Raw genomic sequence first — 24280 nt, forward strand, 5'->3', positions numbered from 1 at the left:
ATTAATGCTGCCTCCTCAATGATCACCCGGTCAAGTCTTGCTTTGCCAACACAGCACTGAGATGTTGTTCAAATTCTTCCAGATTCACTTGGCCCAAAATTCAGTCTCTAGCCGAGCCGGGCCAAACCACTAGAGTTTAGAAGGATGAGGGGTGGGGGGGGGGGGAACCTCGTTGAAACTTACCGAATAGTGAAAGGCCTGGATAGAGTGGACGTGGAGAGGATGTTTCCACTAGTGGGAGAGTCTAGAACTAGGGGGGTCATGGCCTCAGAATTAAAGGAAGTTCCTTTCAGAAGGAGATGAGGAGAAATTTCTTTAGCCAAAGGGTGGAGAATCTGTGACAGCTGTGGACGCCGACAACGGATATTTTTATGGCAGATGTTGATAGATTCTTGATGAGTGCAGATGCCAGTGGTTATGGCGAGAGGGCAGGAGAATGGAGTTGAGAGGGAAGAATAGATCAGCCACGATTAAATGGCAGAGTAGACTTGATGCACCGAATGAAGGCATGAAGCACAAATAGGAAGCCACTGCTATGTCAACAACTTTCACCACCACAGCATCACCTTCCATTCCATCTTCTGTCAGCATTTTTGTTCTTCAAAGACTGATATAACCTGCTGGTTGGATGATTCTGATCAACAACCGGATTGGTTAAAGATGGAGAAAGAGGATTGTTTACCATTCGATATTTGTGCGATCCTCTTAGCTCCAATAAATTTAAATAAAAAAACATATGGAGGTAATCCCATTATACATAGTGTTATCCGTACCTGGAAACAATTAAAGCTTACGTTAAAATTGAGTAAATTATCTGTTTTCCTTCCTATTGCGAATAATCCTTCTTTTAAACCGTCTGTCTTAGATAGAGGCTTTGCTCAATGGAAAAGTTATGGAATCAAAAGGGTGGGAGATCTTTATCATAAGGGAACTTTTCTTTCTTTCCAGGATTTACAGCAGAAGTACGGATTACATGTTAATAATTATTTTAGATATTTACAACTTAGAGATTATGTAAAATCACACATGCAAGAATATAAGTTTAGAGGTCCAGAAACACTTGATGTATGCCTGAATTGACATTATAACTCAAATAAATTAATATCCTTTATTTACAATACTCTCCTTGACACTGACATTCCGTCATCAGAATCTTATAGACGAGCATGGGAGGACGAATTGAATCAATTTATAATGCAAGATATATGGGATGAAAGTTTACAACATATACATCAATGTTTATTGAATACTAGACATTCCTTAATACAATTTAAAATAATACATAGATTACATTATTCAAAGACGAAATTAAATAGGATTTTTCCTAGTATCTCTCCTATTTGTGATAAATGTCAATTTCAAGAAGCTAATTTAACTCATATTTTCGTAACTTGTATAAAAATGCAAAACTTCTGGTTGGAGATTTTTAAAATAGTTTCTAAAGTTATTAATAAAAAATTAGATATGGACCCAAAATTAATTATATTAGGATTATCAGAACATACTACAAATTTTACAGTAAGTCAGGTACATTTTCTTGATTACAGTTTAATAACTGCAAAAAAATTAATACTTAAATTTTGGAAAAAACCAATAACCCCCACAATTAAAATGTGGACTACGGAAATGACAGAGACCCTGCATTTGGAAAAAATAAGGTTTGCCTTAATCGACAAACCTGAGTTATTTTTAAAAATATGGTCTCCATTTATTGAATTTTTAGAAAAGTAAATGGGTTTGGCACAGGACTAAAATAAAAAATTTAAATTAAAAGTTGAAACTTGAGTTAGGGGTTGGATGTACAACTGTGGTTATTGTCTCCCGGATCTACTCCCGTTAATTTTTATTGTTAGATCTTTTTTTTTTAACCCTCTTATTCTCTCTTCCCAAGTTTATAGTTTTTTATTTTTATTTTTACTCTCTCTCTTCAAAAATTTTAAAATTGAAGCTATGTAAGAACTTTGTAACAAATGTGTTTTTTCTTATTTCTATTTGTACATATGCTTTTCAAAAATAAAAAATATTTTTTAAAAAAAGAAGAAAAAAAAGACTGATGCAGTAAAGGATGCCACAAATGGGTGGTGTAGCAGTAGAGTTGCTGACTGACAGCGCCAGAGACCCGGGTTCCATCCTGACTACGGGTGCTGCCTGTATGGAGTTTGTACGTTCTCCCTGCGACCGTGGGGGTTTTCTCCGGGTGCTCCGGTTTCCTCCCACACTCCAAAGACTTAGATTTGTAGGTTAATTGGCTTCAGTCTGTTTCCAAGCTTCATCTCGGAGTTAAACTAGTCTAGTTTGTTAACACTTAGATGAATTAATTTAAATGTCAATACTGAAAAATAAACCCATTATCATTCACATCTTAGTATAAGAAAATAACTGCAGATGCTGGTACAAATCGATTTATTCACAAAATGCTGGAGTAACTCAGCAGGTCAGGCAGCATCTCGGGAGAGAAGGAATGGGTGACGTTTCGGGTCGAGACCCTTCTTCAGACTCACATCTTCCTCTCTTCCACACCTCCCCCATTCCTCCTTTCTATTCCCCCCCAACGATGACCACTCTCTTTGTGACTCCCTTGTTCGATCATCCTTCCTCCCCCATCCCCTGCACTCAAACGATGTAACGCATGTTTCCTACAACTCTTCCCCTCACCGCCATCTAGGGACCCAAGCAGCCCTTCCAGGCAACACTTGCACCTCTTCTAATCGGCCCTACTGCATTTGGTGCTTATGAGGTGACCTCCTCTGCATTGAAATCTCTCATTGGGCACCATTAATAGAGTCTGAGACACCAAGCCAGGACCCGACCAACTTACTGATCGGATTAAGGAAATAACTTTAAACTAGCATTTCGTTTATAGTTTAGTTTAGAGACACAGCGCGGAAACAGGCCCTTTCGGCCCACCGGGTCCGCGCCGACCAGCAATCCCCGCACATTAGCAAATTTGCAGATGATACTAAGCTGGGGGGTAGTGTGAATTGTGAGGAAGATGCAATAAGGCTGCAGGGTGACTTGGACAGGTTGTGTGAGTGGGCGGATACATGGCAGATGCAGTTTAATGTAGATAAGTGTGAGGTTATTCACTTTGGAAGTAAGAATAGAAAGGCAGATTATTATCTGAATGGTGTCAAGTTAGGAAGAGGGGATGTTCAACGAGATCTGGGTGTCCTAGTGCATCAGTCACTGAAAGGAAGCATGCAGGTACAGCAGGCAGTGAAGAAAGCCAATGGAATGTTGGTCTTCATAACAAGAGGAGTTGAGTATAGGAACAAAGAGGTCCTTCTACAGTTGTACCGGGCCCTGGTGAGACCGCACCTGGAGTACTGTGTGCAGTTTTGGTCTCCAAATTTGAGGAAGGATATTCTTGCTATTGAGGGCGTGCAGCGTAGGTTCACTAGGTTAATTCCCGGAATGGCGGGACTGTCGTATGTTGAAAGGCTGGAGCAATTAGGCTTGTATACACTGGAATTTAGAAGGATGAGGGGGGATCTTATTGAAACATATAAGATAATTAGGGGATTGGACACATTAGAGGCAGGAAACATGTTCCCAATGTTGGGGGAGTCCAGAACAAGGGGCCACAGTTTAAGAATAAGGGGTAGGCCATTTAGAACGGAGATGAGGAAGAACTTTTTCAGTCAGAGTGGTGAAGGTGTGGAATTCTCTGCCTCAGAAGGCAGTGGAGGCCAGTTCGTTGGATGCTTTCAAGAGAGAGCTGGATAGAGCTCTTAAGGATAGCGGAGTGAGGGGGTATGGAGAGAAGGCAGGAACGGGGTACTGATTGAGAGTGATCAGCCATGATCGCATTGAATGGCGGTGCTGGCTCGAAGGGCTGAATGGCCTACTCCTGCACCTATTGTCTATTGTCTATTGTCACATTAACACTATCCTATACCCACTAGGGACATTTTTTTACATTTACCAAGCCAATTAACCTACATACCCTGTACGTCTTTGGAATGTGGGAGGAAACCGAAGGATCTCGGAGAAAACCCACGCAGGTCACGGGGAGAAGGTACAAACTCCGTACAGACGGCACCCGTAGTCGGGATCGAACCCGGGTCACCGGCGCTGCATTCGATGCAAGGCAGCAACTCTACCGCTGCGCCACCGTGCCGCCCACCATTTGACGTACACAAGTAAACAGCAAGGGCTGGATCCCGATAGAATATGCAGGACTTGCCATGGACTTTCAGAAAAACTATTCCAGGAACTGTGCCATCCCAATAACGTCTCTCAATACAGGAAAAACTTCCTCCTGAAGTGTTTTGCTTGGACGAGGGGTTGTATTGAGTGGGTGCAAATGGGAAGTGGCTTGCTGCATTAGTGTTCTGCTGCCTGCCTGCCTTCCTGGGTCAATTGATTCCCCCGGAGTGGAACGTAAGTGAGATTTAATGATCTTGGAAACAAAATCAAATCACGGGCACTTCTGAAACAAAAAACACCGGCAGATACTAATAGCAAACATCGCTGGTGATGCAGCGATGAAGCATTCACAGAAATAAAAATCAGTCATTGAACGTAGCACACAACATATTTTTGTTCCAAAGGGTAGAAAATTTGAGAGAAGTTATTTAGTCGAACAGGGCGGCACAATGACGCAGCGGTAGAGTTGCCGCTTCACAGTGCCAGAGACCCGGGTTCGATCCTGACTACAGATGCTGTCTGTGTGGAGTTTGGACGTTCTCCCTGTGACCGCGCGGGTTTTCTCTTTATGCTCCAGTTGCCTCCCACATTTCTAAGGTTTCTAGATTAATTGATGAAATTGTTCCCTTGTGCGGAGGATCGAACTAGTGCACAAGGTGATTGCTGGTCGGCGTGGACTTGATGGGCCGAAGGGCCTGTTTCTACGTTGTACGTCTAAACAAAAGTAAATAAGTAGAAAACATTTCAATTAATTTGTAAGTGAAAAAAAAAGCCACTTTAAATGTCCTTGGAGTTCATTGCTAAAAATAGGCTGGGAAAGGGTTTTGAATGTGGGCATTCATTCACAAAATGCTGGAGTAACTCAGCAGGTCAGGCAGCATCTCGGGAGAGAAGGAATGGGAGAATGTGTGCATCAGACAAATAGATATCGGAACACACATTAGCAACACAAAGGGGGAAATATGGGGCAGCTTGCAATATTCCTCAGCTCCTGCAGAAAGCACATTGTAGACTGCAGATCCCCACACAAAATCACTGGGAAGTTACAGCAATGTGCTTCCTGCTACCACCTCGTTTTAAGCAGCAGTACGCAGCTAAAAATAGCTATCTACACAGAACGCTGCCACGTGTGGTATAAACACAGGAGCCAGGGTCAATGTTTAGAAAAGCATAGAGAGCAGCAGAAACTCCAGTGACTAAAATGCAACAACCCAAAGTCTATGGATGGAATAAATCAAGCTAGAAGGGCCTCGACCCAAAACGTCACCCATTCCTTCTCTCCAGAGATGCTGCCTGTCCCGCTGAGTTACTCCTGCTTTTTTGTGTGCATCTTCGGTTTAAACCAGCATCTGCAGTTTCTTCCTGGCAAATTAAACTATTGTCGAATCATTCGTACGCCCATCTTCAATTCCATCTCCTTTATTAATCATTTTACACTCATCTGGTGGTCACCATTAGCTCTAATCTTGCCCCCTTCATCTTGGAATTCATCGTCATCTAGGGAACAAAGCATTCACAATCTTACAGCCCGAACAAGCTTTCATTCTGATAGACAAATCCTGCCCATCTCTGCCCCAAATATTTTTTCTTTTTCTTCTTAGTTTAGAGATACAGCACAGAAACAGGGCCTTCGGCCCATTGAGTCCGTGCTGCCCTGCGATCCCCGCACACTAACACTATCATATACACACACTAGGGACAATTTACAATGATACCAAGCCAATTAGCCTACAAATCGGCACGTCTTTGAAGTGTGGCAGGAAACCGGAGCACCCGGTGAAAACCCACACAGGCCGCGGGGAGAATGTACAAACTCCTTACAGACAGCACCTGTAGTCAGGATCGCATCAACTCGGTGAAAGACACTCTTTGGTCTGCCCGATCTTTGTTGGTCTCCCAGCGGAGCGAGCTGTCCGTTGGGGAATGTTGCCGACTGGCCCGCTGCAGACTGCAGGAGTACGTGCTGAGGGACGCACTGAAGCTCGGTGCAGCCAACGCCAAGGCCCTGTGGGGGAGGACAACAGTCTAGGGTCCTTCCGCTGCTGGACATGGGGGGCCAGGGTGTGGTGGAGAGAGACGCCCCTCCAAATAAGGAATTCTGTGTAAATTTCTGTGTAAATTTGGAAATGAATATCTGCATTGAACGTGTAACCTCCAGAAAATGTCGGATGGGGTTTTTGAAAAGAAGATGTTTTGTAAATATTTATTACTTGAATAAAGTATTTTTTGATATAAAAACCCGTAGTCAGGATCGAACCCGGGTCTCTGGCGCTGCAAGGCTGCAACTACCACTGCACCACCGTGACAGATCTGCCGCAGAAACCATCACCCACAGGTACATTCAATAGTTCCAATGCACACTCTCTTGAAAAGACAACGCGGACAAAACTCTCATCCTCACTGTCCCCAGAAGTAACTACAATAGCTAAAACAACTCATCATAGCTCAAGACCAAGTATCCTTCAGGCCTCAAGTTCTCTGCAGCCTGATAAACCCTTCCAGCATAGAAATCCTTGCTAAAATAAATATCAGCCATGCCTTAAAGTGACGTGCAAGACTAGTGCACTGACTGCACTCGAATAGTGCCCGATGGACAATCAAGCTACAGCCAACTGAGCATTTAGCCAGAAGACGACACAAAGTAATGCGTCTGGCAGCTTACAGGTATGTGTAGGAGGGAACTGCAAAGGCTGGTTTACACTGAAGATGGACATAAAATGCTGAGGCAACTCAGTGAGACAGGCAGCATCTCTGGAGAGAAGGAATGGGTGACGTTTCGGGTCGAGACCCTTCTTCAGACAGGTATGTCACGGGTAGCTGAACTTCGACAGCAGGTGGCACTCCGGAGAACATGGAGAGGTGACCTTTCAGGTTGGGAACCTTTTTCAGAAGGCATTTTGTGTCTTCTTTTGTAAATCAGCATTTGCAGTTACTTGCTTCTCAGCAATTGGACAACCGAACAAGCAGTTGGCCCTGGTACATCCAGACAAATATGACACAAGAATAACAGGAGATAGCCGATACCCAAGGACATGACCAACTCCAGTGTCTGGATGACCCTTTCCGGTTACAGAAACCAACCTCTGGCCACTAACTCACTTCAAAACACAAAGATAGTGATCCCCAAAGCCCTGTACTCCAGACCAACATTACTCTAGTGCAGCCACAACACCAGACAATGCGAGAATGTGTCCAACCATATCCAATCTCCAAACCAAGATACATTTAGCCCTTCTTCAGAAGATGGATCTTCACCCGAAACGTCACCCATTCCTTCTCTCCAGAGATGCTGCCTGTCCCGCTGAGTTACTCCAGCTTTTCGTGTCCGTCTTCAGATTAAACCAGCGCCTACAGTTCCTACCTATACATTCAGCTGTTACTGCCCTGTCCACCTTCTCCCAATCAGCAAGGAAATGAAAGTGATTGTCACCATGGGCATCAAGCATGCCAATCGGTGCACTGATCCTGCTCAAGTTCCATTGGTAGATGGCTCCCGGGATGTGCGCCATTGAGCCGAACAATCGACGGACCGCCAAGATCAAAGAGGGACCCGGCGGGGGTGGGGGGGCAGGGTACAGAGGGACCCGGCGGGGAGGGGGGGGGCAGGGTACAGAGGGACCCGGCGGGGCGGGGGCAGGGTACAGAGGGACCTGGCGGGGCGGGGGCAGGGTACAGAGGGACCCGGCGGGGAGGGGAGGGTACAGAGGGACCCGGCTGGGGGGCCAGGGCACAGAGGGACCCGGCTGGGGGGGGGGGGGGGGGGGGGGGCGCAGGGCACAGAGGGACCCGGTTGGGGGGGGGGCAGGGTACAGATGGACCCGACGGGCGGGGGGCAGGGTACAGAGGGACCCGGCGGGCGGGGTCAGGGGAGAAGTGTCTGCCGAGGCCTGGCTCACAGCTGCAAGAAGTTACGATTGGACTAAGAACCTTTGAACCTTTGTGGCGGGCGACTAAGTACGGCCTGGGGGAGGTGTGTTTTACCGGGGCGCACCCAAAAACAAGGAATCTCACTGCACCGAGGGACATGCGACGATCAAGTCTAATTGAATCACTCATATACATGGTTGCCAGATTTGAAGCCATTTGTCATCGATGTAGAGTTCTTAACCTGACCATGAAGGCCCGTTGCCATGGCAGCGTTGCTGGGTCAGCATGGCCTGTTGGTGTCCTCCACCGCTGTCATTTGCAAGTGAACCCTGGGAGATGTACACAAGGGCAGCACACTGGCTCAGCAGTGGAGCTGCTGCCTTACGGCGCCGGAGTCCCGGGTTCGATCCCGACTACGGCTGCTGTCTGTACGGAGTTTGTACATTCTCTCCATGACCGCGTGGGTTTCCCCCCAGTGGCTCCAGTTTCCTTCCACACTCCAAAGACGTACAGGTTTGTCGGTTAATTGGCTTTGGGAAAAATTTGTAAATTGTTCCTTGTGTGTGTGGGATAGAGCTAGTATATGGGATGGTCGCTGGTCAGCTTGGACTTGATGGCTGAAGGGCCCGTTTCCATGCTGCACTTCTAAACTAAACGAGGTCGTAGAAACATTGACTTCTCTAACTTCAGATAGTTCCTCTGTCCCTCTCTTCCCCTCCCCCTTCCTAGATCTCCCACTGTCTTCCTGTCTCCACCAATATCCTTTCTTTGTCGTCGTCCCCCGACATCAGTCTGAAGAAGGGTCTCGACATGAAACGTCACCCATTCCTTCTCTCCAGATGCTGCCTGACCCACCGAGTTACTCCAGCATTTTGTGATACCTCTAAACTAAACGACATTTATTGCTGGCCGACTCGCACCAAATGCAGATGGAGTAGTTACTGCAGTCTAATAAATGCCGACACGCCTAAACCACAATAGTAGTTTCCAGGAAAGCACTGAAGAAATTCTCTAATTCATCCACAAGCCTGCCAGACCAAAACATTACCCAACATAATGCTCAGTCCATCAGGATGCATTTTTGAGGTTAATTAGTGCCGTGTTGTTACTCTTCTGGGAATCTTTGACCAGATTCTGTTCCGGTGAAACCTGTAACGAAATCAGATTGATGCTTTTCCTGACTTGCCCTCATCAACTACAGTGTGGTCTTGTTTAAATTTATGCCTTTGTTAACTCATCGTAAATCTAAACTGGGACTCAGCGTTAGTCAGTTTTGTTTATTATTGTCACGTGTACCGCGCGCGGTACATTCGTTTAGTTTAGAGATACAGCACTGAAACAGGCCCTTCGGCCCACCGAGTCCACACCGATCAATGATCCCTGTACACTTGCACTATCCTACACACTAGGGACAATTTATTAGGGACAATTTATTACTTTGACCGAAATCAATTAACCGACAAAGCTGTACATCTTTGGAGTGTGGAGGAAACTGGAGCGCCTGGGGAAAACCCACACGATGCGATGGCTAGGAGAATGTATAAACTCCGTACAGGCAGCGCCCGTAGTCAGGATTGAACCCGGGTCTTCAGAGCGGTTGGTAAGGCAGCAACTCTACCGCAGTGCCACCCCGAAGCTGAGAGAACTACACGTGATTATAATATCAGCGGAAAGACTACACGTGATTATAATATGCCCAGATACACCAGGCATTGAAGTCACATCACTGCTGATCTGCCAAGCAGGAAACAGATTCTCTCACTGTGAAACCAGTAACATTTCGGCATTTCAACTGTCACACAAAGAGGGAGACGAGGTCTACATTAAATAGAATACAGACAAATAATTATCATCTAATTAATTGTTAGTTAACTAACTGCGTACATATTTGACTTACATCTGCGTACATGACGTTAAAAATCACATACTTCCATGGACTTTTCCCCCCGACTCTGCAATCACACAATTCTCTCTGCAATCGCCTTCAATTGATAAGGCAAATGAACGTGGTGATAATATTTATTACGGTGGCGCAGCGGTAGAGTTGCTGCCTTACAATGCTTGCAGCGCCAGAGACCCAGATTCGATCCCGACTACAGGTGGTGTCTGTACGAAGTTTGTACGTTCTCCCCGAGACCGCGTGGGTTTTCTCCGAGATCTTCGGTTTCCTCCCACACTCCAGACGTACAGGTATGTAGGTTAATTGGCTTGGCGTAGGTATAAATTGGGTAATGTTAGTGGTCGGCGCGGACTTGGTGGGCCGAAGGGCCCGTGTCCGTGCTGTATCTCTAATCTAAACTAAACTAAACTAACCAAGGTCAGGTTTATCTGACTGTCATAGTCTGAGGAATCCTGACCCAAAACATCATCTATCCACGTTCTCCAGAGCTGCTGCCTGACCCGCTGAGTCACTCCAACATCTTGTGTCATTATCCGATTGCTACCTCCACTCTGCCTCCCTGCCCATCTCCAGTCACCCTTCATTTCCCTTGTTAACAGAGGAACAATTCACCTCAGCTTTAAAAAGATTCAAAGATTCTGGTGCCACCATTCTTTGGAAGTAGATCGACAAAAGTATAGGATTATTAAGGGGTTGGACACGTTAGAGGCAGGAAACATGTTCCCAATGTTGGGGGAGTCCAGAACAAGAGGCCACAGTTTAAGAATAAGGGGTAGGCCATTTAGAACTGAGATGAGGAAAAAAAAATTCAGTCAGAGAGTTGTGAATCTGTGAAATTCTCTGCCTCAGAAGGCAGTGGAGGCCAATTCTCTGAATGCATTCAAGAGAGCTAGATAGAGCTCTTAAGGATAGCGGAGTCAGGGGGTATGGGGAGAAGGCAGGAACGGGGTACTGATTGAGAATGATCAGCCGACATTGAATGGCGGTGCTGGCTCGAAGGGCTGAATGGCCTCCTCCTGCACCTATTGTCTATTATAAAAGGTTCACAAACGACGAAATAAAGAAAATGCACTTGGCAAATGCGTGACCCCTTGGGTAAAAGTGTGACCTGGCCTCCACCCTTCCTGATATCACTGAACTATTTTACATCAATGATACTTTGTTGTCACATGTACCGAGGTACAGTGAAATGCTTTGTTTTGCACACAACCTGGTATAATCATGTAGCAGACTTCACCTGGGCCGTACACAAGCGTTAGCATATTACAACGGCGACAAAGTGTCAAAAGTTCACTGAACATTGCTTCTGCCTCATGCGGCAGCAGAAATAAGAGCTCCTCTTTCCTTCCAAGGATGCCAAGTTTCACACCAGAAGGAACACGGAATGTAAAATAGACGGGAGCTTTCGACTGGAGGGTCCGTTTGTGTTCAAGAACAGAGGCCGTGCATCGTGGCAGCTGAGGTTATCACGTGCAGGAAGGAACTGCAGACGCTGGTTAATACTGTAGATAAGACACAAAGTGCTGGAGTAACTCAGCGGGCCATGGAGCCCTCTGGAGGAAGAAAGGATGGGCGATGTTTCGGATCAGAACCCTTCTTCAGACCCGAGCTACTCCAGCACTTTGTGTCGAGCCGACTTTTGAGTTTAGTTTATTGTCACGTGTACCGAGGTACAGTGAAAAGCTTTTGTTGCGCGCTAACCAGTCAGCGGAAAGACAATACATGATTACCATAGAGCCACGATACATGATAAAGGGAAGTTTGTGAATAACGTTGAGTGAAAAATAAAATCAGCAAAGTCCGATCAAAGATAATCCGCTACTCAGTTCAATCTCCACAAACCAGAATGTCCAATGGTGAAAGGGAGGGGTGAGTAACGGAGGGTCTTGAACCCACCATCTGCCTCATTAACAATCTATGCAGTTGCTAGATTCCCCCCCAAAAAAAAAAGCCTCATACCAGATGTGCTACTGGAGCCAGTACATGCGGGCTGGCAGCAGCTGCCAATGGTCTCCTGTGCAAATGTGGGCCGTATTAAGGCAGAATGCAAACAGCAATCCATGGCCAGCAAAGCAACAACAGCAGTTGGGAATTTACACATCTTTCACGTCTGAGCGAGGTAAACCAGCGAACCTTGGTGGCCCACTCTGCGCGCGGGCTGAGGATGGGGGCCATGTTACATTACTCTGAACAGACCCCATTTTAAGAACTCACAGGTCTTATCATATACTAATTGTTTACAACGGCAAGGTGGCACAGCGGTAGAGTTGCTGTCTTACAGCGCTTACAGCGCCAGAGACCCAGGTTCTGACTACGGGTGCTGTCTGTACGGAGATTGTACGTTCTCCCCGTGACCGCGTGGGTTTTCTCCGAGATCTTCGGTTCCCTCCCACACTCCAAAGATGTGCAGGTTTGTAGGTTAATTGGCTTGGTATGAATGTAAATTGTCCCGAGTATGTGTAGGATAGTGTTAGTGTGCTGGTCGGCACGGACTGGGTGGGCCGAAGGGCCTGTTTCCGCAATGTATCACTTAACTAAACAAATCGAAAAAGAAATTCTAAGGTCCGAGATACATCAGTACTTATGCGAGCCTTTAATTGTTTTTTTCTCCATCGGAAAACGTGACCAGTTGGCCGGAGGAGAGCGGAGGAGGATGCCGAGGACACAGAGGCCCCAAGGTCAAATAGCAAGTACCTTGGAAAAGCTGTTCTACAAATCTTCTGTTGCTGCACTGGACGAGTCAGAGATGAGACAATGACATTGCAAATGTGAGAACAGGATTCTTGGTTAATTACCAGTTGTCTGACACACAAGTGGAAATATTTGTCATCAGAGGTTAACCCAAGAGGTTGTTCAGCCAACTCGTGCTCTTGTTTCAGAAGCCATAGGGGCAGCACGGTGGCGCAGCGGTAGAGTTGCTGCCTTACAGCACCAGAGACCCCTGGGTTCGATACTGACCACGGGTGCTGGCTTGTACCTTCTCCCCGTGACCAGCATGGATTCTCTCCAATTTCACCCAACACTCCAAAGACGTACACGTTTGCAGGCTAACTTGCTTGGTATAATTGTAAATTGTCCCCAGTGTGTGTAGGATAGTGTTAGTGTGAGGGGATCGCTGGTCGGCACAAACTCAGTGGGCTGAAGGGCCTGTTTCTACACTGTATCTCTAAACTAAACATCTGAAGCTAACTTAAGCACCTCTTTTTTAAGCATTAGCAAAAAGCACTCGTGTTAACTTTGGTTACATCAGTCTGAAGATGGGTCTCGACCCGAAACGTCACCCATTCCTTCTCTCCCGAGATGCTGCCTGACCTGCTGAGTTACTCCAGCATTTTGTGAATAAATACCTTCGTGTTAACTTTGGGATCAGTCTATAATCTGCTGAGCAATGAACAAAATAAAACGCTGAGAAATCCCATACCCACGGTGACTGTCGGAACACACAAGTCAGCATCAACATCTTCAAATATTTTTTTTGGATTGCCAAATACCGTTTAAATCAAAAATATCTGTGGCCTCTTAGGAAACACATTCAAATAATTATTGTTAAAGGCAGGTTTTGTTTTCAAATGGATTTTATTCCTGTTATGACCAACAATACTAGAGTTAAAAGGATTCTTGCTTTTCGTTCATCTCTGTGACACAGGCATCCACGCCAAAACTACACTGGAACCATTCACTTATCGAAGCCTGTTTGTTATTTGGACTTTCCCCACACACTGAAGAACTTACATTTATTTACACATGAACAGTGCCTGAGCCATAACGTTTCATTCCCCTTTCATCCAAAACACCATCGCTAAAAGAATGACATCTATGACAAACGTATATCGGACAACAAAGATCACCTTCAAAACTTTGTCTTTGAAAACTTGGCTGGAAGAACGAAAGACTGCAATGTTACTTGCAAGAAGATTTCTAAAAGGAAAGTGGATTAAAATGATGAGGTTTAGTTTAGTTTAGAAATACAGCGTGGAAACAGGCCCTTTCGGCCCAACGATTCCGTGTCGACCAATGATCACGCATACACTAGTTCTGCCCTACACCCGAGGGACAATTTACAGAAGCTGATTAGCCTGCACGCCTTCGGAATGTGGGAGGAAACCGGAGCATCCGGAAAAAACCTGCGCGATCACAGGGAGAATGTACAAACTCTGTACAAACAACACCCAAATTCAGGATCGGACCCAGGTCCGATGCAGGATCGAACTCGGGATCGATGCAAGGCAGGAACTCTACCGCTGCACCACCCCAAATTATATTAACACAAATCCGAATTGGAATTGAAGATATTAAACTTGAATTCACCACGTACAAATACTTTCCCACCAGCTGAGAGTCTTCAGATGGTCACGTAATTCCCTCAATTATCCATTCTTCCGAATTCATCCAGAATTCAAGCCAACCTCACAAAGCTGCAGTTATACTCCCAAACAAAACTTGCTTGAGTACTGCCTTCTGAACTCCGTATTATGCACGCCTGCACCCTGCCAACTGGTGACTGAAACAGAACACAAACTAGATGTGCTAAACAGCCTTCTCCTTGCCGACCACCAGAACTGACCTTTTACCTCAGTAACACCTCATCTTTGAAAGTTAATTTGATGGTCTTGTTCAAACTGTGGCTGGTCTGTGTAGGACGCAACAGCAGATGCCGGATTACACCGAAGATGGGCACAAAATGCTGGAGTAACTTAGCAGGACAGGCAGCATGTCTGGAGAGAAGGGATGGGTGATGTTTCGGGTCGAGACCCTTGGCTGATCTGTACGGTTTCACTTCCACAGTTTCAGATTTCCATCGATCATCATTTTCTCTTGGGACCTGCCGTGTGATGACTCACTGGCTTTCTGATTCAGTGATCCTGCAGTTTGCAAACCCTTTAAAACCTGCTACTGGGACCAGTCAGCTGACACAGTCACCGTGACTCAGTGCACCCTGGGTGGGATTGAACAGTCAAACGGATTTTAAAAATGACTGAAATCCAAAGCAAGAACAAAAGTATAGAAAATACTCGGGTTAGGCAGCATCTGTGGAGAGAGAAATGGACTTAGCTTTTTGGGTAATTGGCTCTTTAGTTCTCACTGGGCGGAATGAAACAGGTTTTGACAGAGTAAGGAAAAAGACAAATGGTTTGTGGTTAATTTGACTTATGTCCCATGACGATAGAAAAGAAACTCTACCTCGTGCCGGTGTCAAGGATAATAAGGAATTTGTCCAACTTCATCTGTTTAAAAAAAAAACTTTTTTTGTACGGCTAAGGTGCTGAACTCTTGCAGGCCTGTGTTCATCATATCATATATCATATATATACAGCGCGGAAACAGGCCTTTTCAGCCCACCAAGTCCGCGCCGCCCAGCGATCCCCGCACATTAACACTATCCTACACACACTAGGGACAATTTTTTACATTTACCCAGTCAAATTAACCTACTTACACGTACGTCTTTGGAGTGTGGGAGGAAACCGAAGATCTCGGAGAAAACCCACGCAGGTCACGGGGAGAACGTACAAACTCCTTACAGTACAGCACCCGTAGTCAGGATTGAACCTGAGTCTCCGGCGCTGCATTCGCTGTAAAGCAGCAACTCTACCGCTGCGCTACCGTGCCGCCGTTCTCTGTTGAGAAGACATCACTAACTGTCTGCATAGTTTCACAGTCCTTTCTGTCCATTTACAGGGGCACGTGCACACCATTTTTTAAATCAGAAACTGTTCAATCCCACACAATCGGCATCGAGTCGCACCTAATAGGCACGGTGGTGCAGCGGTAGAGTTGCTGCCTTACAGCGCCAGAGACAATGGGTTTAATCCTGACCACGATCGGTGCCGTCTGTGCAGAGTATGTTCAATCTCTCCGTGTCCACGTGGGTTTCCTCCAGGATCTCCCGTTTCCTCACACACTCCAAAGACGTGCCGATTAAAAAGTCTAAATTGTTCCCAGTGCGTGTAGAATGGTATTGGTGTGCGGGGAATCGCTGGTCAGTTCCAGACTCGGTGGGCCGAAGAGCCTGTTTCCACAAACTAAACTAATGTGTTAGGTGACTCTGCCCAAGCACAGGTTAAAACAAAGAGCTTGCAAACTGCAAGACTACTAAATCTGAAAGGGGATGATTCAGCAAACAGCACACAAAAAAAGTTGCATTGAATGAAATCTGAAATTGCAGAAGTGAAAATGTACCGATCAGCCAAGATTTGAACAGAACAAGCAAATTAGGCTTTAAAAGCATTTCAGCAACTTTTAATAAACTTCTAAAGGAGACACCTCCATGGTGGTGTGAAAACTCATACTCCAGGGGCCCCTCAACACAGGGCACATTTTAGATCATTGTGGGTCACATTAAACATGTTGTCAATTCTGCAGAGTTGGTTCAAAGCTCCCATCGGCCAAGATGGTACCAAAGTATGAAAACGCACACCTCCAGTTTCAGGGACAGTTTCTTCTCAGCTGTTATCAGGCAACTGAACCATCCCATCACCAACTAGAGAGTCCATCTTCACAAAGGTTCACAAGTTATAGGAGTAGAATTAGGCCATTCGGCCCATCGAGTCTACTCTGCCTTTCAATCATGGCTGATCTCTGCCTCCTAATCCCATTTTCTTGCCTTCTCCCCATAACCCTTGACACTGTTCTAATCAAGAATTTGTCTGTCTCTGCCTTAAAAATATCCACTGACTTGGCCTCCACAGCCCTCTGTGGCAATGAGTTCCACAGATTAACTACCCTCTGACTAAAGAAGTTCATCCTTACCTTTCTAAAAGAGCACCCTTTAATTCTGAGGCTGTGACCTCTGGTCCTAGACTCTCCAACCAGTGGAAACATCCTTTCCACATCCACTCTATCTATGCCTTTCATTATTCGGTAAGTTTCAATGAGGCCCCCTCTCAACCTTCTAAACTCCAGCGAGGATAGGCCCAGGGCTGTCAAACGCTCATTGCATGCGAACCCACTCATTCCTGGGATCATTCTTGTAAACCTCCTCTGGACCCTCTCCAGAGCCAGCACATTCCTCAGATATGGGGCCCACATTTGCTCACAGTACTCCAAATGCAGCCGCAGCCTCCAGAGTCTCGTCTACTCTCTCATCTGGGTCTCACTTTGGCACCTTCAGTCTGCAGAAGGGTCTCGACCCGAAAACATCGCCCATTCCTTCTCTACAGAGATGCTGCACGAGTTATTCCAGCATTTTGTGTCTATCTTTGGCACCTTCCTCCATGGCTCGCTAGTTCACCTCTGATACTTTCATTTCCTATATTGGTTCGTCATGCATTTATGCAAGTCAAATAAGAAGTGCTTAGTAGTGAACTGCGTGCAGTGATATTTAGGGAAATGCAACGTCCTGTGATCAGTGCAGGCTGAGCGAGTCACAGTGGACAACGCGGGCACCATTATTACACATCTCATCCCTGGATTGGAGGCATAGAAAGGAATGGTTCAGGGGGGAGGAGTGAAAATGATAATCGACATCCAAATCATTTGATTATAATCAAAGGTTTAGTTGTAGACACGAGAACAAGAATATGGGTCCAGGAAGCAAAATGGTCACCTAGTCTACACTGAGTCTCACCAATGTAAAGGAGTTTGGTTCAGTTTATTTTATTGTCACCTGTGCCGAGGTACAGTGAAAAGCTTTTATTGTGTGCTAACCAGTCAGCGTTAAGACAATGCATGATTACAATCGAGCCACGATCGAGAGGCAACAGAGAGCATTGAATGCAGTAAAAGAGATATAAGAAAATAACTGCAGATGGTGGTACAAATCGAAGGTATTTATTCACAAAATGCTGGAGTAACTCAGCAGGTCAGGCAGCATCTCGGGAGAGAAGGAATGGGTGACGTTTCGGGTAGAGACCCTTCTTCAGACTGAAGAAGGGTCTCGACCCGAAACGTCACCCATTCCTTCTATTCCGAGATGCTGTCTGACCTGCTGAGTTACTCCAGCATTTTGTGAATAAGTGCAGTAAAAGAGTTTCCGTTGTAGCGATACAGTGTGGGAACTGGCCCTTTAGCCCAACGAGTCCATGCTGACCAGCGATCATCTGAACACCAGGGACAATTTACAGATGCCGTTTCACCTACATACTTGCACGTCTTTGGAAAATGGGAGGAAACCGGAGCAAACCCACGCAGTCACAGATAGAGCTTACTAACTCCGTACGGACAGCACCCATAGACAGAATCAAACCTGGGTCTCTTGTGCTGCAAGGCAGCAATACCACCGCTGCGCCACTGTGCCGACTAAGTTTTGAATGGTTTGCTCTGACTGCCAACAACGGGTTGGAACTGGAACATTCTGGTGTTCAGCGTGTTGCAAGCAATGCTGAAACCTCAGCTTGGATGGCAGCTATGTGCATTAGAAAAAAATCAGGCAGACAACGATAATTCCACTTCACTCAAACTGACGCAAGTCGTGTCCAACCGAGCAATAAAACAATCATAAAATCCTCGAGAGCAACAAGGTACCATTTCAAATGAAAAAGTACAGAAGCTGCCTTGGGTGTGACTCGATAGTGAGGGTCAAAAAACAACTTCATCAAACTCAGCAAGTTGAAACACGCAGAGTTTTGTTTTAAAAGAACAAACATCTTCAGCTATTTTTATTTAAACAGAGAGATTTTTTAGACAAAGCAGATCTGGAGAGAACGGCTTGATTAAAGTCACTGGCCAAGTGAAATAGTCTTTAAAGCCAAGTACACTGAGATTGGCACAAAGAACCTGGACAAGCCAGGCGAAAACAGTATATTTTCCTTCAAAAGACTTTCAAGTTATTAATTCTATGGAAAGCACTGAGGTGGCAAACTGTATCTGCATGATATTATAGTATTGCTAATTCCCCAGATTGGGCTGTTTTTCTCCATGGGGAGTGACACATTGGCACTACGTTACTCGGTCAGCCCTCTAACCATTTCAAAGGTACTTTGTTGCCACAGATACATAGGTAAAGCGTTCCACTCATGTGTGCAGCTCAGTAAAAAAAATCTTACAATTCATAAGCACAATCATATTTAAGTACAAGGTTATCCACTTTGATGGTAAGAATAAGAAGGCAGATTATTATCTGGATGGTGTCAAGTTAGGAAAAGGGGACGTACAACGAGATCTGGGTGTCCTAGCGCATCAGTCACTGAAAGGAAGCATGCAGATACAGCAGGCAGTGAAGAAAGCCAATGGAATGTTGGCCTTCATAACAAGAGGAGTTGGGTATAGGAGCAAAGAGGTCCTTCTGCAGTTGTACAGGGCCCTAGTGAGACCGCACCTGGAGTACTGTGTGCAGTTTTGGTCTCCAAATTTGAGGAAGGATATTCTTGCTATTGAGGGCGTGCAGCGTAGGTTTACAAGGTTAATTCCAGGAATGGCGGGACTGTCATATGTTGAAAGACTGGAGTGGCTAGGCTTGTATACACTGGAATTTAGAAGGATGAGAGGGGATCTTATCGAAACATAAGATTATTATGGGGTTGGGCACGTTAGAGGCAGGAAACATGTTCCCAATGTTGGGGGAGTCCAGAATCAGGGCCCACAGTTTAAGAATAAGGGGTAGGCCATTTAGAACGATGATGAGGAAAAACATTTTCAGTCAGAGAGTTGTGAATCTGTGGAATTCACTACCTCAGACGGCAGTGGAGGCCAATTCTCTGAATGCATTCAAGAGAGAGCTAGATAGAGCTCTTAAGGATAGCGGTATCAGGGGGTATGGGGAAAAGGCAGGAACGGGGTACTGATTGAGAATGATCAGCCATGATCACATTGAATGGTGGTGCTGGCTCGAAGGGCCTAATGGCCTATTCCTGCACCTATTGTCTATTGTCTACAAGAGTGTAGGAATAGTAGATTACACAGAGACTGTACACAAGAATCGCAGGTATCTCAGAAGATTGCATGGTTGTGGAGAATAGATACAAGACGGGGGGGGGGGATATTAAAGATCTAGAATCTGTAGGATTGTGGCTGTACATTACTGGGAGCTGATACAGCTCAGCCGGCACTGGGGAGCCAGTGAACACAAGCTGCAACTCGCATGCATCACACATTTTATTGTGCAACTGCAAATCGACCAAAAGCAAACGCAATACAAGGCGGCTTGATCGATCAGGCGGGTTTTAGAAGAATGTCTTAAACAGAGGTGGGAAGTAACCCTGTGACCAGGACTCCAAAAAGACACAGGCACCAACTATTTTAAATAGATTAATTTAGCCAACAGCCGAGCTCTGCTTTATATCCTTCCTCTCTCACTCCAGAATGGGAACAAAATCAGGTGCAGCAAATCCAAGTGCTTCAATTAGGAGTGTAGGAAAGTACTGCAGACGCAAGGTCATAAGCAAATAGGAGTAGAATCAGGCCATTCGGCCCATCAAGTCCACCCCGCCATTCAATCATGGCTGATCTATCTCTCCGTCCTAACCCCATTCTCCTGCCCTCTCCCCATAACATATGACACCGGCACTAATCAAGAATCTGTCTATCTCTGACTTAAAAATATCCACTGACTTGGACTCCGTGAAGGACTTGGATAGGCGATGTTTTGGGTCGAGACCCTTCTTCGGAGCACAAAATAGCCAGATTTCTTCAGTAAAATCTGAGAGGTGCTGCTGGGAACGAGCATTCTGGTGCATTGCTCATCAACCTGCAGTTTGCTCCGTTTGGGAGGATCATTTTGCTTACCTTTACACAACGTTGTGTTGACTGCGTGAAATCAAACCCTTGCCTTTTGTCCCTTGGCCCAGAATAGAATATTCGCAACCTGCAGTTACTGGCAGCGCTTATTTACAAAAAAAAAGGCAGACTGGCTTGTGTCAGCATTTGGCCAAAGGTTTGCCAGACTGTCCAAAAGCAGATACAGCCAATTATCGCCAGTGACCTCTACAGAACTGGTTAATGCAGGGCCAGCAACTGCTCGGGACCACTGTAATGTCAGGCTTTCATTCATTACGAAGTTAGACACACCGTGCCCGAGTAACTCTGCGGGTCAGGCAGTAACTCTGGAGAGAAGGAGTGGGTGACGTTTCGGGCTGAGACCCTTCTTCAGTCTGAGAGCCAGGGGAGAGGGAGGCTAGAGTTACGTGGAAAGGTACAGTGTGATCACGACAGATCAAAGCAGGTTCATTGTTAGCCATGGGGAAGGTGAACTTTGGACGGCACTGGGCCTATACTCGTTGGAATTTAGAAGAATGAGGGAGACGTACAGAATAGTGAAAGGCTTGGACAGAGTGGATGTGGAGAGGATGTTTCCACTAGTGGGCGAGTCTAGGACTAGAGGTCACAGCCTCAGAATAAAAGGACGTTCTTTTAGGAAGGAGATGAGGAATTTCTTTAGTCAGAGGGTGGTGAATCTGTGGAATTCATTGCCACAGAAGGCTGTGGAGGACAAGTCAGTGGATATATTTAAGGCAGAGATTGATAGATTCTTGATTAGTACAGGTGTCAGAGGTTATGGGGAGAAGGCAGGGAGAGACAGATCAGGAGGGAGAGATAGTGTAAGAAAATAACTGCAGATGCTGGTACAAATCGAAGGTATTTATTCACAAAATGCTGGAGTAACTCAGCAGGTCAGGCAGCATCTCGGGAGAGAAGGAATGGGTGACGTTTCGGGTCGAGACCCTTCTTCAGACTGATGTCAGTGGGGCGGGGCAAAGGAAGGATATAGGTGGAGACAGGAAGACAGTGGGAGATCTGGGAAGGGGGAGGGGAAGAGAGAGACAGAGGAACTATCTAAAATTGGAGACGTCGATGTTCATACCACTGGGCTGCAAGCTGCCCAGGCAAAATATGAGGTGCTGTTCCTCCAATTTCCGGTGGGCCTCACTATGGCACTGGAGGAGGCCCTTGACAGAAAGGTCAGACTGGGAGTGGGAGGGGGAGTTGAAGTGCTCAGCCACCGGGAGATCAGGTTGGTTAAGGCGGACCGAGCGAAGGTGTTGAGCGAAGCGATTGCCGAGCCTGCGTTTGGTTTTGCCGATGTAAAGAAGTTGACATCTAGAGCAGTGGATGCAATAGATGAGGTTGGAGGTGCAGGTGAACCTCTGCAGGTGAATCATCCATGATTGAATGGCGGAGTAGACGGTGGGCCGAATGGCCTAATTCTACTCGTAGAACCTATGAACTAACAGGACCTCCAGGGTTTACTTCAGAATATAGGAATAATGAGAATGATGCCTTATTCTGCACCCATCATTTGTGATCTTATGAGAACAAGGCATACAATCAGCATTGCTTGCTGCCTGCTACTGTAGACATTCCAAGTCCTTGTTTGCATTTGTCTGTAATCCGCACCTCGTGATTATGCCACCCGAGAGGCCGGCTCCAATCGGCACTTGACAGCGGAACGATTTTGACGTATTTTCTATGGCAGCTCAGCAGGCATTAAGTACACCATGTTTCAAAACATGTCCCATAAAACGAAAACACCTCCTTCATCCTTCTCACAAGTCTTTCACAGGGCCCAGTTCTCTTCTATTGTGCAATCTCTGTGCTAAACAAGAGGCCCCACCTGCCCCTCAAGGGCGTTTTTTCCCCAAAGACAATCGAGTTCCTTCTAGTGTCGCTGCCTGCAGTGACAGTTCAGCAAAGTTTATCAAAACACAGGTCTAGTCAGTGTCTCGTTTTACACTTGCGGGACCTTGCGGACAAATGCATCCACAACTGTCGGCAAGAGTTGCACAGAGACCCAGCTGGTGTCTCACAGCACCAGAGGCGCCAAGAGTCAAGAGTGTTTTATTGTCGTATGTCCCGGATAGAACAATGAAATTCACAGCATCAGAGACCCGGGTTCAATACCGACCTCGGGTGCTGTCTGTGTGGTGTCTGCACGTTCTCCCTGCGACCCCATGGGTTCCGCCAACATCCCAAAGACATGTGGGTTTGAGGGTTAACTGGCCTCTAAAACTGCCCCCAGTGTGTGGGGAGTAGTATGACAGAACTAGCATGAATGGGCGATCAATGTTCGGTACGGGCTCATTGGGCCAAAGAGACTGTTTCCGTGCTTTGTCCACAAACTAACCAAAGTTTCTTGGGCAAAGCTTTTGCCAAAACAAAAGCTGGGATTCACCCCCCATCTTGACGATTCACACCCCGAGCCCCGCATTCCCACGGTCTACTTGGCAGCTGTGAATCCAGCCCTTCCATAGGCCTCTGAAACGCAGGCATTCAAATACAGGCACTGGAGGGGTGTAAACAAGCCTGTGCACACAACATCTTCCAAAACTACTCAAGATACAAAGAACTACAGATGCTGGACTCATGAGTAAAACATAAAAATGCTGGAGTAACTCAGCAGGTCAGGTAGCATCTTTGGAGGGAATAGATAGGAGACGTGATACTTCTTCAGAGTGGCCTACCCATTCACCCCAGAGATGACCTGCGTGGGTTTTCTCCGAGATCTTCGGTTTCCTCCCACACTCCAAAGACGTACAGGTATGTAGGTTAATTGGCTGGGTAAATGTAAAAATTGTCCCTAGTGGGTGTAGGATAGTGTTAATGTACGGGGATCGCTGGGCGGCACGGACTTGGTGGGCCGAAAAGGCCTGTTTCCGGCTGTATATATATGATATGATATGATGATATGATGATATGCTGAAATGGGGAACTGCAGATATTGGTTTAGTTTAGTTTAGTTTAGAGAGGGCCTGCAGAAACAGGCCCTTCAGCCCACTGTGTCCACGTTGACACACATTAACACTATCCTACACACACTGGGGGACAATTTACAATTTTACCAAGTCAATTAAGCTACAAACCTGTACGTCTTTGGAGTGTGGGAGGAAACTCACGAAGGTCACAGCAAGAACATACAAACTTCGTACAAACTAAGCACCCGTAGTCAGGATCCAACCTGGGTCTCTGGCGCTGTAAAGCAGCAACTCTACCGCTGCACCACTGTGCTGCCCCATGGCTGATCAAGATCCCGCTACAATGCTTGATAACTAGCTCCACCATCTACAACACCACCTATTTTAGTGGCATCCACAAACTTAGCAATTGTGCCTTGTACATTCTCTTCCAAACCATATATATATATATATGGTTCGGCCCAGCACTGATTTGAGGCATACCTCTAAACACAGGCCTCCAGTCTGAGAAACAATTTTCCACCACCACTGTTGGGTCATACCTGTATAATTTCTCACAGGGATTTGCTTGCGTCCACCGTAGTTGTCCAGCACAGTGTCGTGTCACATCTGCATTTCAATTCTGAAAGAGAGCGCAAATACAACAAACTATAATTATCTTCAAGGAAGACCACAGGCTCATGAAGCACAATAACACGTTTGTAAAAAGACAACTTCTATTTCAGTTCCAAATTGGTTGCATCTCTAAAACCTCCAAAGGTTTGGTGAGCAACAAATTTAAAAGGGAGCTCCCAGCCAA

General features: G+C 46.0%; 1 protein-coding gene across 2 annotated transcripts in view; it reads right to left on the reverse strand.

The window, feature by feature from the left end:
• rhbdf1a (rhomboid 5 homolog 1a (Drosophila)) overlaps positions 1 to 24280 on the reverse strand; it is a 270605-nt gene that overhangs the window by 161008 nt on the left and 85317 nt on the right. For both annotated transcript variants that reach the window (XM_078418445.1, XM_078418444.1), the window contains exon 2: positions 24024 to 24103. The gene's annotated coding sequence lies outside the window, so the exon portion shown is untranslated. The remainder of the gene's footprint in view (positions 1 to 24023; positions 24104 to 24280) is intronic.

The sequence above is a fragment of the Rhinoraja longicauda genome, chromosome 21 (genome assembly GCF_053455715.1).
Source record: "Rhinoraja longicauda isolate Sanriku21f chromosome 21, sRhiLon1.1, whole genome shotgun sequence".
NCBI lineage: Eukaryota > Metazoa > Chordata > Chondrichthyes > Rajiformes > Arhynchobatidae > Rhinoraja > Rhinoraja longicauda.